The sequence below is a fragment of the Saimiri boliviensis genome, chromosome 4 (assembly GCF_048565385.1).
Source record: "Saimiri boliviensis isolate mSaiBol1 chromosome 4, mSaiBol1.pri, whole genome shotgun sequence".
Taxonomy (NCBI): Eukaryota; Metazoa; Chordata; class Mammalia; order Primates; family Cebidae; genus Saimiri; species Saimiri boliviensis.
In genome coordinates, this window is record NC_133452.1 from 166832402 (window position 1) to 166845395 (window position 12994).

The window sequence follows — 12994 nt, forward strand, 5'->3', positions numbered from 1 at the left end:
CCTTGATCCATAAGTAGATTCCTAATTATGGAATTTGTGATTATTTTAAGTTATTTAAGGCAATTGTGTTCAGATCTTATTTTGCCACTAAAACTGCCTTGGAAATACGTTCTCTGCCACTCATGCTAACAGTGGTTATAGTGACACAATGGCATAACAGTTTCTCCAGAAATAATTCAGAATTCTCGGACAGTTTTTATTTGTGTCATTCTTTGGTTTATTTGGACAGATTCCGTTTTCCCGTGAATTACATTTGACCTTGTACAGAAATGTAACCAAATAATTGGAAAGTAATTTTCTATTCATTATACTAGTTATTTAATCTCTTAAATGATTATATAAAATAAATTTCTTCAGAGCATAAGAAATAGCGCCTATAAAAATGCCTTTAAGAACTTGAAAAAAAATGTTTTCCAGAGGAGTTTTGGTTGTCTGCTTTAGCTTGGTTTGTTTTTACTAAGCTCATCGGTAATTTCTGTCCAACACCCAGCATGACGGAGTCTAGTTGAGTTGGACAGGGTTTGTGTACTGAGTCTGAAGGTTAAAATCAAAAATACATGTTGACTTCCATCTCAGAGGAGGTTATATGAACCACAAAGTTGTATGTTTTTCATGGCGTATAATATGCTTGTCCCAAGTGTGGGTATTCTTTCTACCAAAAGCACTACATTAAAAAGGATCATTTCTATATCCCATGCCAAACATGCCTCCCTGTGAATTTTAGATGACTCATTTCCCACAAGGGAGGTGGCTATGGAGGCCAGCTTTGTTGTTTTTAGTTTCATGGGATTTTCTTCCAGGAACTGGAATGTAAAGAGTATGGCCATGATGCAAACTTAAATGACGATAAGTCCCAGGCTTGCTTTGAGGAGTTACCACTGATATGCATATGCACACACCCACGTGCAACAAAAACTTCAGAGGCCGAATGACAGCACCAGCAGCTTTATGTATGACCCTGATTGGAGGCACTGCACAGGTGTGAGAACTGGGGATATTGTTTGGATGTTTTGTCTTTTCTGACTCTCATGATGACACGTGATTCACCCAGTGTTGGAGGTGGGGTCTGGCGGGAGGTGTTTGTGTTATGGGAGCAGATCTCTCATGAATGACTTGATGCCCTCCCCAGGGAAATGAGTGATTTATTGCTCTATTAGTTTAGCTGGTTAAGAGTCTGGGACCTCCCTCTTCTCTTGCAATGTGAAACACCAGCTTCCCCTTTGCCTTCCACCACGAGTAAAAGCTCCCAGAGGTCTGACCACTAGTTGAGCAGGTGGTGGTGCCATGCTTGTATTGCCCGCAGAACTGTGAGCCAAAGAAACCTCTTTTCTGAATAAGTTACCCAGTCTCAGATATTCCTTTACAGCAATACAAAATGGACTAACACAACTGGGAAGTCCCATCCTTGGGAAGAGCTGTCCCTAATCTTTTTGACAACAGAGACTGGTTTCCGTCTTGGGCAGCTTTACCCCAAAAAACCAGTTGGGATGGTTTTTGGATGAAACTGATCCACTTCAGATCATCAGGCAATAGTTAGATTCTCATATGGAGTGCACAAGCTAGATCCCTCACATGTGCAGTTGACGACAGAGTTTACGCTCCTGTCAGAATCTAATGCTGGCTGATGTAACAGGAGGCAGGTCTCAGGTGGTAATGCTCACTTGCCTGCCACTGACCTCCTGCTGTACAGCCCAGTTCCTAGCAGGCAGCAGACCAGTCTCAGTCCACGGCCTGGGGAGTTAGGAACCCCTGCTCAGGAAGGTCAGAGCCAAAGACAATTGTAGTGCCAGCAAAGAATTCTACCAGGTGCATCAGGAGATGGCTTAACACCTTTGGAATCCAGGGTCCTCTGGTAGAAGGACATTCTACCGAACCTGCAGGCCAACGTTTCTGTGCATGTAAGGGGCTTATTTTAGGTAGCCCAGGGGTTGTGGTCCTCCACTTATGAACCCCAAATATGTCTGGGGTAACATATGGAAGGAGAGGGAAGATTGTTGGGCGTGGAGAATTGCCTCTGAGATGCTACAGAAGAGGCAAGAGAGTCACCCCTGTGTAACACATAAAAATTACGATAAAGAATTGAATTTTGATCTTTTTCATGGACTGGTAATCTACACGACACATACTAAGAATGTAAAATATTTGAGTAAATTAATTAGTAAATACTGTATTAACATAATGTAAGAGATGAGGAGACTACTAACATTAATGATAATTTCAGGCGTTAAAAAGCAAGTATGTACGTATTTTATTCTGAGGGTCTAAAAATACATTATGTCCAGCTAATAATGTAAAAAATTTTCCAGTTCTACCTAATTTTGATGGAGGACAATAATGACTTTTTTTTTTCCAAAATTCAGGCATTAAATGTGTTCCAGAAATACGGACTTTGTCTTAATATTTTACCAATGATATAATCGTTTGGGCTACCTAATGAAAGACTATGATGCCTTTTTTTTTTTTTTAGATGTTTACATAATAGAAGGGAGTCTAGCTTTTAGACAGGGCAAAATTGTCCATGAATATTTTGTAAGACTCCTAGAATGAGTGGAAGATTTTAACCTCTAAGGTCCTTTTGTAATTCTAAAATTCTATGATATTGAAGTGGGATTTAAAAGTTGAGTGAAAAGCTGTTCATGTACAGGGAGAGTTCGATGCTCTCCAGAGGCACATCCAGGCGCAGCACATATGATTTGGGTGGATTAAAGTTCTGTTGAATCAACCTGAGGGAAGCAACACTAGTAAGGGTTGAAGTTTTCTCAAAAGAATTCAATCGATATTGATTTAGTTCAAGCACCGTAAAATTTAAGTTGTAAAAACTGAGTCAATTTCTATTAATTTGATGTCATAACTTTTACTGAGCATTCTAAATTTTCTATCTTTTTAAAAGAAAACCTGGGCTCTTTCCATGTCAGAAAATAGTTTAAGCAAAAAGATTGAGCTCTGAGTGTTTATATGAAAATATTCATGCACTTGTTGTCTAGCCGGCACTCAGGAAATGTTAGCTGTATTGTACTGAGGCACAAACATGTATTTGACAAGAGTTTGCTTTCCTTCAGTCACTGCAGGAGTATTTGTTTTGTTTATTTCTCTACCCTGGAAACCTGGTACTCAACAAGTATTAAACGGAAAATCGGCAATTGTGCTGTGGTAAAATAATAATAATAGAGTAAAATACTATTCTAATCATATTCTACTTTCCCCACCAAATTTCCCATAATAATCATACATTTCAGTAATAGCTCACTTTACTTTAGCAAATATGTTCATATTCATGACAGCATCTGGTCGCACCTATATAGGTAGATAAGTATTCTCATTCTCATCTTATGAATGGCGGAAAAACAGAGGTTCAGGGAGATTAAATAATCCCATTAGTGACTAGGATACACATCCCTACTTCAAGATTCCCTGCTGAGGACATTTCTAATAAACATGAGGGTTTATGCCAGCTTCAGAGTACAGATCAAGAAAAGAGAAAGGCTGAACAATTTCTTCTCCATTTGATGACATTTTGCTTGCTTTTGCTTTGACTTTGTGTCTTCTATAAACCTGCAGTGTAATCTCTATTTCTTCAGTACCTACTTGCAATCATTGTTACATTTTTATGTTATTTGTGAATAAAAATGGTAAGAACGATTTCTTTCACTCCAGTAAGACTATCCAACTTTCTAAATGTAAGATATTTCCAAAGACACTTGTTCATGATGGATCTAGGGCAGGGGGAGGAGAGTCAAGAAAGCGATTGTTCCTATAGTAGTAAAATGTTCCAACGAATGGAAAGACATCGTTGTCTACGTGGTTTTTGAAATTTCCTTTAAGAAGCTTGCTTCAGTGGTTAGCTGTGCAGTGAAAAATTCTTCCCCACGTATAAACAAATTTTCTCTCAGTCTGTGTGAAGCCTATTACATCACATATTTCTGGTCTGTATGGAAACGAAGGACATCTGCTTCTTTGCTTCTTGAGTAGTACTTAGAACATTAAAAAATTGCATTCTCCTCACTCGTCTTTCCTCCGACCTCTTCCGAAGAATTGCACTTAAACTTGAAGAGAGTAGTCATTACCTAGGCCACTGAAATTAAAGACATTAGGAAGATTAACCTCTTCTCTTGCTTTTGTAGTAATTGTTTTAAGTACTTTGTTTTTTTTAGGAAGAATTTTTTTAGGTCTAAAATAGCAAGTATATGACCATTTATTAACCTCTTATTCAACCAGGTGATTTGGAACAAAGAGAACAATGGACACCATTCTTCCTCCAGAATAGTTTATGATCTAATTTGGCAGGGCACAATAAACAAGTGTGGTACAGTGAGAGAGTCATTTCATGGTAATACATATTTGTGTGAGAACGTGGCAGGTCCGGGACTGTTTCTTGATCTTATCTAAGTGAGACCTCTCTCAATTCTGCAAGAATAGTATTGTCATCTAGGGAACACTGTGAGGAAAAGGTGTATCTAGGGAGGGATTTTAACGGAGGCATATGATTTAGGAATTAGAGGATTTTTCCATGAACATCAAAAGGTGTCACCAAAGGCAAAGACGTATGAATGAGCAAGCTGTATTCAGAGTGTAGGGAAGTGGGCCACATAAGCTGGAGTCGAAGGTCCAATTTGAGAACAAGATGAACTCAGCTAGCTTATGTTAGATTATAGGGGGCCTTTGAGATTCCTTTGCCCCTGTGGTACTGTCCTATTGCTAAATGCACACTAATTTTCAGATTTTAATGTTCCCTGTAACTCACTTTTTTGTACCTGATTTTTCAGATATTTATCGATCAATAACATGTCTGAATTATGTGCCAAATCAGTGTTTGGTTTCTATCTTTTCTATAAAAATTGTGCTTTACCTTTGAAAACAAGTCTTTTTTGCTCTGCATTGATCCCTATTTTATTTATTTATTAATTTTATTGTACTTTAAGTTCTGGGATACACGTACAGATCTTGCAGGATTGTTGTAAAGGTGCACACGTGCCATGGTGGTTTGCTGCCCCCATCCCCCCATCACCCACATCTGGCATTTCTCCCAATGTTATGCCTACCCAGCCTCCCCACTCCCTGCTGTCCCTCCCCTAACTCTGCACCCCCCAACAGAACCCAGTGTGTGATGTTCCCCTCCTGTGCCCATGTGTGCTTATTGTTCATCACTCACCTGTGAGTGAGAACATGGGGTGTTTGGTTTTCTGTTCTTGTGTCAGTTTGCTGAGAATGATGGTTTCCAGATTCATCCATGAACATATGTGTGCATGGGTATTTATAATAGAATGATTTATAATCCTTTGGGCATATACTCAATAATGGGATTGCTGGGTCAAAATGAATTTCGATTTCTAGATCCTTAAGGAATCGCCATACTGTTTTCTACAATGGTTGAACGAATTTACACTCCCACCAACAGTGTAAAAGTGTTCCTATTTCTCCACATCCTCTCCAGGATCTGTTGTCTCCAGATTTTTTAATGATCACCATTCTAACTGGCCTGAAATGGTATCTCAGTGTAGTTTTGATTTGCATTTCTCTAATGACCAGAGATGATAAGCATTTTTTCAGGTATTTATTAGTCTCATCTATGTCTTCTTTTGAAAGGTGTCTGTTTATATCCTTTGTCCACTTTTGAATAGGTTCGTTTTTTCTTGTAAACCTGTTTTAGTTCTTTGTAGATTCTGGATAGCAGTCCTTTGTCAGATGGGTAGGTTGCAAAATTCCTTTCCCATTCTGTTGGTTGCCAGTTCACCCTAGTGATTGTTTCTTTTGCTATGCAGAAACGCTTCAGTTTAATTAGATCCCATTTGTCTATTTTGGCTTTTGTTGCCAGTACTTCTGATGTCTTAGTCATGAAGTCCTTGCCTGTGCCTATGTCCTGAGTGGCTTTGCTTAGGCTTTCTTCTAGGGTTTTTATGATGTTAGGTCTTATGTTTAAATCTTTAATCTAACTGGAGTTAATTTTTGTATTAGGTGTAAGGAAGGGGTCCAGTTTCATTTTTCTGCACATGGCTAGCCAGTTTTCCCAACACCATTAAACATGGAATCCTTTCCCCATTGCTTGTTTTTGTCAAGTTTGTCAAAGATTAGATGGTTGTAGATGTGTGGCATTACTTCTGAGGTCTTGGTTCTGTTCCATTGCTCTATATCTCATTTTTGGTACCAGTACCATGCTGTTTTGATTACTGTAGCTTTGAGAATGGTTTGAAGTCAGGTAGCGTGATGCTTCCAGCTTTGTTTATTTTGCTTATGATTGTCGTTTTATGGGCTCTTTTTTTTGGTTATATATGAAGTTTAAAGTGTTTTTTTTTTGTTTTTTTTTTTTTTTTTTCCTAGTTCTGTGAAGAAGGTCAGTGGTAGATTGATGGGGATAGCACTGAATCTATAAATTACTTTGGAAAGCAGGGCCATTTTAACCATACCGATTTTTCCTGACCATAAGCATGGAATGTTTTTCCATCTGTTTGTGTCCTCCCTTATTTCCTTGAGTAGTGGTTTGTAATCCTCCTTGAAGAGGTCCTTCACAGCCTTTGCTAGTTGTATTCCTAGGCATTTTATTTTCTTTGTGGCAATCGTAAATGGGAATTTACTCATTATTTGGCTCTCTGTCTTTTACTGGTGTATAGGAATGCTTGTGATTTTTGCACATCGATTTTGTATTGTGAGACTTTGCTGAAGTTGCTTAGCAGCTTAAGGAGATTTTGGGCCGAGACAATGGGATCTTCTAAATATACAATCATGTCATCTGCAAATAGAGACAATTTAACTTCTTTTTTTCCTAATCGAATACCCTTTATGACGTTTTCTTGCCTGATTGCTCTAGCTAGAACTTCCAATACTATGTTGAATAGAAAGGGTGAGATAGAGCACCTTTGTCTAGTGCCAGTTTTCAAAGGGAATGCTTCCAGTTTTTGCTCATTAAGTTAGATGTTGGCTGTGGGTTTGTCATAAATAGCTTTTTTTAATTTTGAAATGTGTTCCATTGATACCTAGTTTATTGAGAGTTTTTTTTAAAATTTTTTTTTATTTTTTTATTTTTATTTATTTATTTTTTTTTTTAGCATCAAGGGCTGTAGAAGTTTGTTGAAGGCCTTCTCTGCATCCTTTGAGATGATGTGTTTTTTTTTTTTTCTTTGTTTATGTGATGGATTACATTTATAGATTTATGTATGCTGAACCAGGCTTGCATCCCCGCGGTGAAGCCTACTTGATTGTGATGGATAAGCGTCTTGATGTGCTGTTGGATTCAGTTTGCCAGTATTTTATTGAAGATTTTTGCATCAATGTTCATCATGGCTATTGGCCTGAATTTTTTTCTTTTAGTTGTATGTCTGCCAGGTTTTGTCTGAGGATGATGATGGTCTCGTAAAATATGTTAGGGAGTATTCCTTCTTTTTGTATTGTTTCGAAGCGTTTTAGAAGGAGTGATATGAACTCCTCTTTGTACATCTGGTAGAATTCTGCTGTAAATCCATCTGGGCCTGGAATATCTTGGTTGGTAGGCTATTAATTACTGCCTCAACGTCAGTCCTTATTGTTGGTCTATTAAGGGATTAACTCCTTCTTGATTTAGTCTTGGGAAGGTGTAAGTGTCCAGGAGTTTATCCATTTCTTCCAGATTTACTGGTTTATATGCATAGAGTTGTTTGTAGTAATCTCTGATGGTAGTTTGTATTTCTTTGGAATTGGTGGTGATACCCTTTTTATCATTTTGTATTGCATCCATTTGAGTCTTCTCTCTTTTCTATGTCATTAGTATGGCTATCTTGTCTATTTTGTTGACCTTTTCAAAAAACCAGCTGCTTGATTTACCGATTTCTTGAAGAGTTTTTCTTTGCCTCTATCTCCACTTCTGCTCTCATCTTAGTTACTTCCTGTCTTCTGCTAGGTTTTGAACTTTTTTTGATCTTGCGTCTCTAGCTCTTTCCATTTTGATGATAGGGTGACGATTTTACATCTTTCCTCACTTCCAATGTGGGCATTTATTGCTATAATTTTTCTCGTAGTCACTGCTTTAAATGTGTCTCAGAAATTTTGGTATGTCGTGTCTTTGTTCTCATTGGTTTCGAAGAACATCTTTATTTCTGCCTTCATTTCATTGTTTATCCTGTTGCTGTTCTGGAGCAAATTGTCCCGGTTCCACGTACTCGTGTCGTTTTGAGTGACTTTCTTAATCCTGAGTTCTAATTTGATTTCACAGTGTTCTGAGAGATTGTTAGGATTTTCGTTCTTTTGCATTTGCTGAGGAGCGACTTACTTCCAATTATGTGGTCAGTTTTAGACTAGGTATCATGCAGTGCTGAGAGGAATATATATTCTGTGGATTTGGGGTGGAGATTTCTGTAGATGTCTGTTAGGTCCACTTGGTCCAGATCTGCGTTCAAGTCCCGGATATCCTTGTTGATTTTCTGTCTTGTTGATCTGTCAAATAGTGACAGTGGAATGTTAGTCTCCCACTATTATTGTTTGGGAGTCTAAGTCTCTCTGTGGGTCTTTGAAAACACCGCATGTTCTCACGCATAGGCGGGTGTTGAACAGTGAGAACACATGGACACAGGGAGGGGAGCACTACGCACTGGGGTCTGTCGGGGAGAAACAGGGGAGGGACAGCAGGGGGTGGGTAGTTGGGGAGAGATAGCATGGGGAGAAATGCCAGATACAGGTGAAGGGGAAGAAGGCAGCAAATCACACTGCCATATTGTAGCTATGCAACAATCTTGCATGTTCTTCACATGTACCCCAAAACCTAAAATGCAATTTAAAAAAAGGGAGTATTCCTTCTTTTTGTATTGTTTCAAAGAGTTTTAGAAGGAGTGATATGCTTTACGTATCTGGGTGCTTCTGTATTGGGTGCATACATATTTAGGATACTTAGCTCTTCTTGCATTGATCCTTTTACCGTTATGTAAAAGACCTTGTCTCTTTTGATCTTTGTTGGTTGAAAGTCCATTTTATCAGACCAGGATTGCAACCCCTGCTTCTTTTTGCTCTCCATTTGCTTGGTAAATCTTCTTCCATCCCTTTATTTTGAGTCCATGTGTGTATTTGCACATGAGATGGGTCTCCTGAATACAGAACAACAAAGGATCTTGACTTTTTATCCAGTTTGTCTGTGTCTTTCAATGGGTGCATTTAGACCATTTATATGTAACATTAATATTGATACGTGCCAATTTTATCCTGCCATTTTGTCACTGGTTGGTGGTTTTGCCCGTTAGTCGATGCAGTTTATTCGTTATGTCCTCGGTCTTTACCTTTTGATACGTTTTTGTAGTGGCTGGTAGTGGTTGTTCCTTTCCGTGTTTAGTGCGTCTTTCAGGAACTCTTGTAAGGCAGGTCTGGTGGTGATAAAATCTCTCAGCAGTCGCTTGTCTGTAAAGGATTTTATTTCTCCTTCACTTATGAAGCTTAGTTTGACTGGATATGAAATTCTGTGTTGAAAGTTCTTTTCTTTAAGGGTGTTGAATATTGACCCCCACTCTCTTCCGGCCTGTAGGGTTTCTGCTGAGAGATCCACTGTAAGTCTAATGGGCTTCCGTTTGTTGATGACCCAACCTTTCTCTTTCTAGCTGCCCTTAACATTTTTTTTCCTTCATTTCAACCCCGGTCAGTCTGATGATTATGTGCCTTGGGGTTGCACTTTTTGAGAAATATCTTTGTGGTGTTCTCTGTATTTCCAGAATTTGAATGTCAGCTTGCCTTGCGAGGTTAGGGAAGTTCTCTTGGGTAATATTCTGAAGTGTGTTTTCCAGCTCGGATTCATTCTCCCTGTCACATTCAGGTACGTCGATCGTGCATAGATTTGGTTGCTTCACATAATCCCATAGGTCTTGTAGTCTTTATTCATTTTTGTTCACTCTTTTTTTCCCTCTAATGTGGCCTTCTCATTTTATTTCATAGAGTTGATCTTCAATTTCTGATATTCCTCCTTCCACTTAATTGATTAAACTACTAAAATTGGCGTGTGCTTTGTGAAGTTCTCCTGCTGTGTTTTTCAGCTCCATTAAGTCGTTTATGTTCTTCTCTAAGCTGGTTATTCTAGTCAGAATTTTGTCTAACCACATTTCAAGCTCAGCGCCTGGATTGTTGAGTAAATTTATCAATCGGAACTTTCATAAACCTACGGTTTTGAACTAATTTTATTACCTGAACTGGAAATTGACACACAAAATTGACAGTGCATGGAAAAGATGATAAGCAGTTTTCTAGAATTAAAATAGAACGTGATCTTTACTTACTCAAAGAATGCTCAACTCAAGGGGACAGAGATCACTCGTTTTGACTGCATGAGCTACGGGAGGTAGAGACAACTTTGTGAAAATACAGAGCTAAAACTGTCCGTGCTTTGAATGCTAGACAAGATTTTCAGAATACACAGCTAAAACGGTCCCCGCTTTAGCTCTGTATTTTGAAAAAGTTGTGTGCTCTTCAAAGAGAAAGCTACATTTGCTGTGACTTTGGCTTTGAGGGGAAATGGGATGATGAGTGAGAGGGTGGTCACTGAAACCAGCTCATTTCACACTGACCACTGAGGCCACATCTCTCAGGTGAGAAGCAAAGTGAGAATTTGAACCAGGCACATTCTCCTTAGAGACAATGAGCCAAAGACAGGTCCGATGGAATCTAATGTCTTTTCATGATGACATCAATCACATCAAGCTCTCGTTAAGCCATTGAAGTGTCACATTGGGTCTGGGGGAGGCGGTGCACACTGCGGAATTACACGTCCGAAGATTTGGATTTGATTTCCAGCCCTCTGCCAGTGAGTCTGCCAGGAACTTTCAAGCGACAAGCCTTAGAAGAGGCCATTTCTGTCTCTGATTCCAAATTCTTTCACAGGGATTTATGTGGGCCTTAAGGCCCACTAAAAAAAGATCCCTCTTCCGGCTTAGTGCCTACTTTCTTGATTTGATTTGTCAATCTGGACTGAATACAACTTTGGTTTTGGATTGACTCTATTACCTCTCCTAGAAATTAACACACAAAACTGACAGCTGATTGACAAGATGAGAAGCAGTTTTCCAGAATTCAAATTGAACTTAATCCTTTCTTAATAAAAGAATGCTCAATTCAAGGGGACAGAGATCACTAGTTTTGACTTCATGAGCTATGGCAGGTAGAGACAACTTTTTGAAAATACACAGCTAAAACTGTCCGTACTTTGAATGCTAGACAAGTTTTTCAGAATACTGCTGTGTATTTTTAAAAGTGGCGTGCTCTTCAAAGAGAAAGCTACTTTTTCTGTGACTTTGGGTTCGAGGGGAAATGGCAGTCCTCTTCAGTCAGCAGGGACGACACCTGAGTCCTTTGCAGTCCTTTTGTCTGCCTCTGAGGGTGAAATGAGAGTGGTCACTGTCATCATGAGCCGTGTCTGAAAGAATTATTCACATTTCCTACGAGAATAGACGGCTGAAATAGAGAAAGGCGTGTGTTTTTTTGGAGCATGGACTGGTTCAAAGCCCACCTCAAAACACTAAGTATTTTGCTGAACACGAGAAGTGGTGTGTGCGGCCTGTGTTTGGGTGTTTTTTGTGTCACTGTGTGTGTGTGTGTGTGTGTGTGTGTGTCTGTCTGAGGGTCTGTGTGTCTGTGTTTCTGTCTCCATTCCTGAGCAGCAAATCTTTTTTCCTCTTTTAGCATGTTACTCAGAATTGTGGATGAAGCCCAGCACTCCTGAAAACACTATACATGTATGGTTGAAGGAAATTTTCTTGATGATGAGTGAGAGGGTGGTGACTGAAATCAGCTCATTTCCCATTGACCACTGAGGCCACATCTCTCAGGTGAGAAGCAAAGTGAGAATTTGAACCAGGCACATTCTCCTTAGAGACAATGAGCCAAAGACAGGTCCGATGGAATCCAATGTATCTTCATGTTGACATCCATCACTTCAAGCTCTCCGTAAGCCATTGAAGTGTCACATTGGGCCTGGGGGAGGCGGTGCACCCTGTGGAATTACACGTCCGAAGATTTGGATTTGATTTCAAGCCCTCTGCCAGTCAGTCTGCCAGGCCCTTTCAAGTGACAAGCCTTAGGCGAGTCCCTTTCTGTCTCTTTCCCGATTCCTTCACAGGGATTTATGTGGGCCTTAAGGCCTACTGGGAAAAGATACCTCTTCTGACTCAGTGCCTGCTTTCTTGATTTGACTTGTCAATCTGGAGTTGAATACACCTTTGATTTTGGATTGATTCTATTACCTCTCCTGGAAGTTAACACACAAAACTGACAGTTGATTGACAGGATGAGAAGCAGTTTTCCAGAATTCAAATAGAACTTAATCCTTTCTTACGAAAACAATGCTGAACTCAAAGGGACACAGATCACTCGTTTTGACTTCAAGAGCTATAGCATGTAGAGACAACTTTTTGAAAATACACAGCTAAAACTGTCCGTGTTTTGAATGCTAGACAAGTTGTTCAGAATAAACAGGTAAAACGGTCCCCGAATTAAGTGATTTAGTATTTGTATTTTTGAAAATATCACAGCTTGGGGGTTTATTTGTATTATATTCAAAAAAACAACTAAGAGTCGTATTTGTATTTTTGAAAATAACACAACTTGGGGGTGCATTTGTATTATATTCAAAATAAAACTAAGAGCTGTATTTGTATTTTTGAAAATAACACAGCTTGGGGGTGTATTTGTATTATTTTGAAAAATACAACAGAGAGTTGTATTTGTATTTTTGAAAATAACACAGTTTGGGGGTGTATTTGTATTATTTTCCAAGGTACAGCTAAGGGTTGGATTTGTATTTTTAAAAATAACACAGCTTGGGGGTGTATTTGTATTATTTTCAAAGATACAACTAAGGGTTGGATTTGTATTTTTGAAAATAACACAGCTTGTGGGTGTATTTGTATTGTTGCCCAAGATAGAGCTAAGGGTTGTTTTTGTCTTTTTGAAAATAACACAGCTTGGGGGTGTATTTGTATTTTTTTCCAAGTTGCAGCTAAGTGTTTTATTTGTATTTTTGAAAATAACAGAGCTTGGGGGTGTATTTGCATTATTTTCC

General features: G+C 38.9%; 1 long non-coding RNA gene across 2 annotated transcripts in view; it reads left to right on the top strand.

Moving 5' to 3' along the window:
- LOC141584424 (uncharacterized) overlaps nucleotides 1-12518 on the top strand; it is a 50205-nt gene extending 37687 nt beyond the window's left edge. For both annotated transcript variants that reach the window (XR_012517482.1, XR_012517483.1), the window contains exon 3: nucleotides 11617-12518. This is a non-coding gene — a long non-coding RNA (uncharacterized LOC141584424). The remainder of the gene's footprint in view (nucleotides 1-11616) is intronic.
- Nucleotides 12519-12994: the final 476 nt, after the last annotated feature.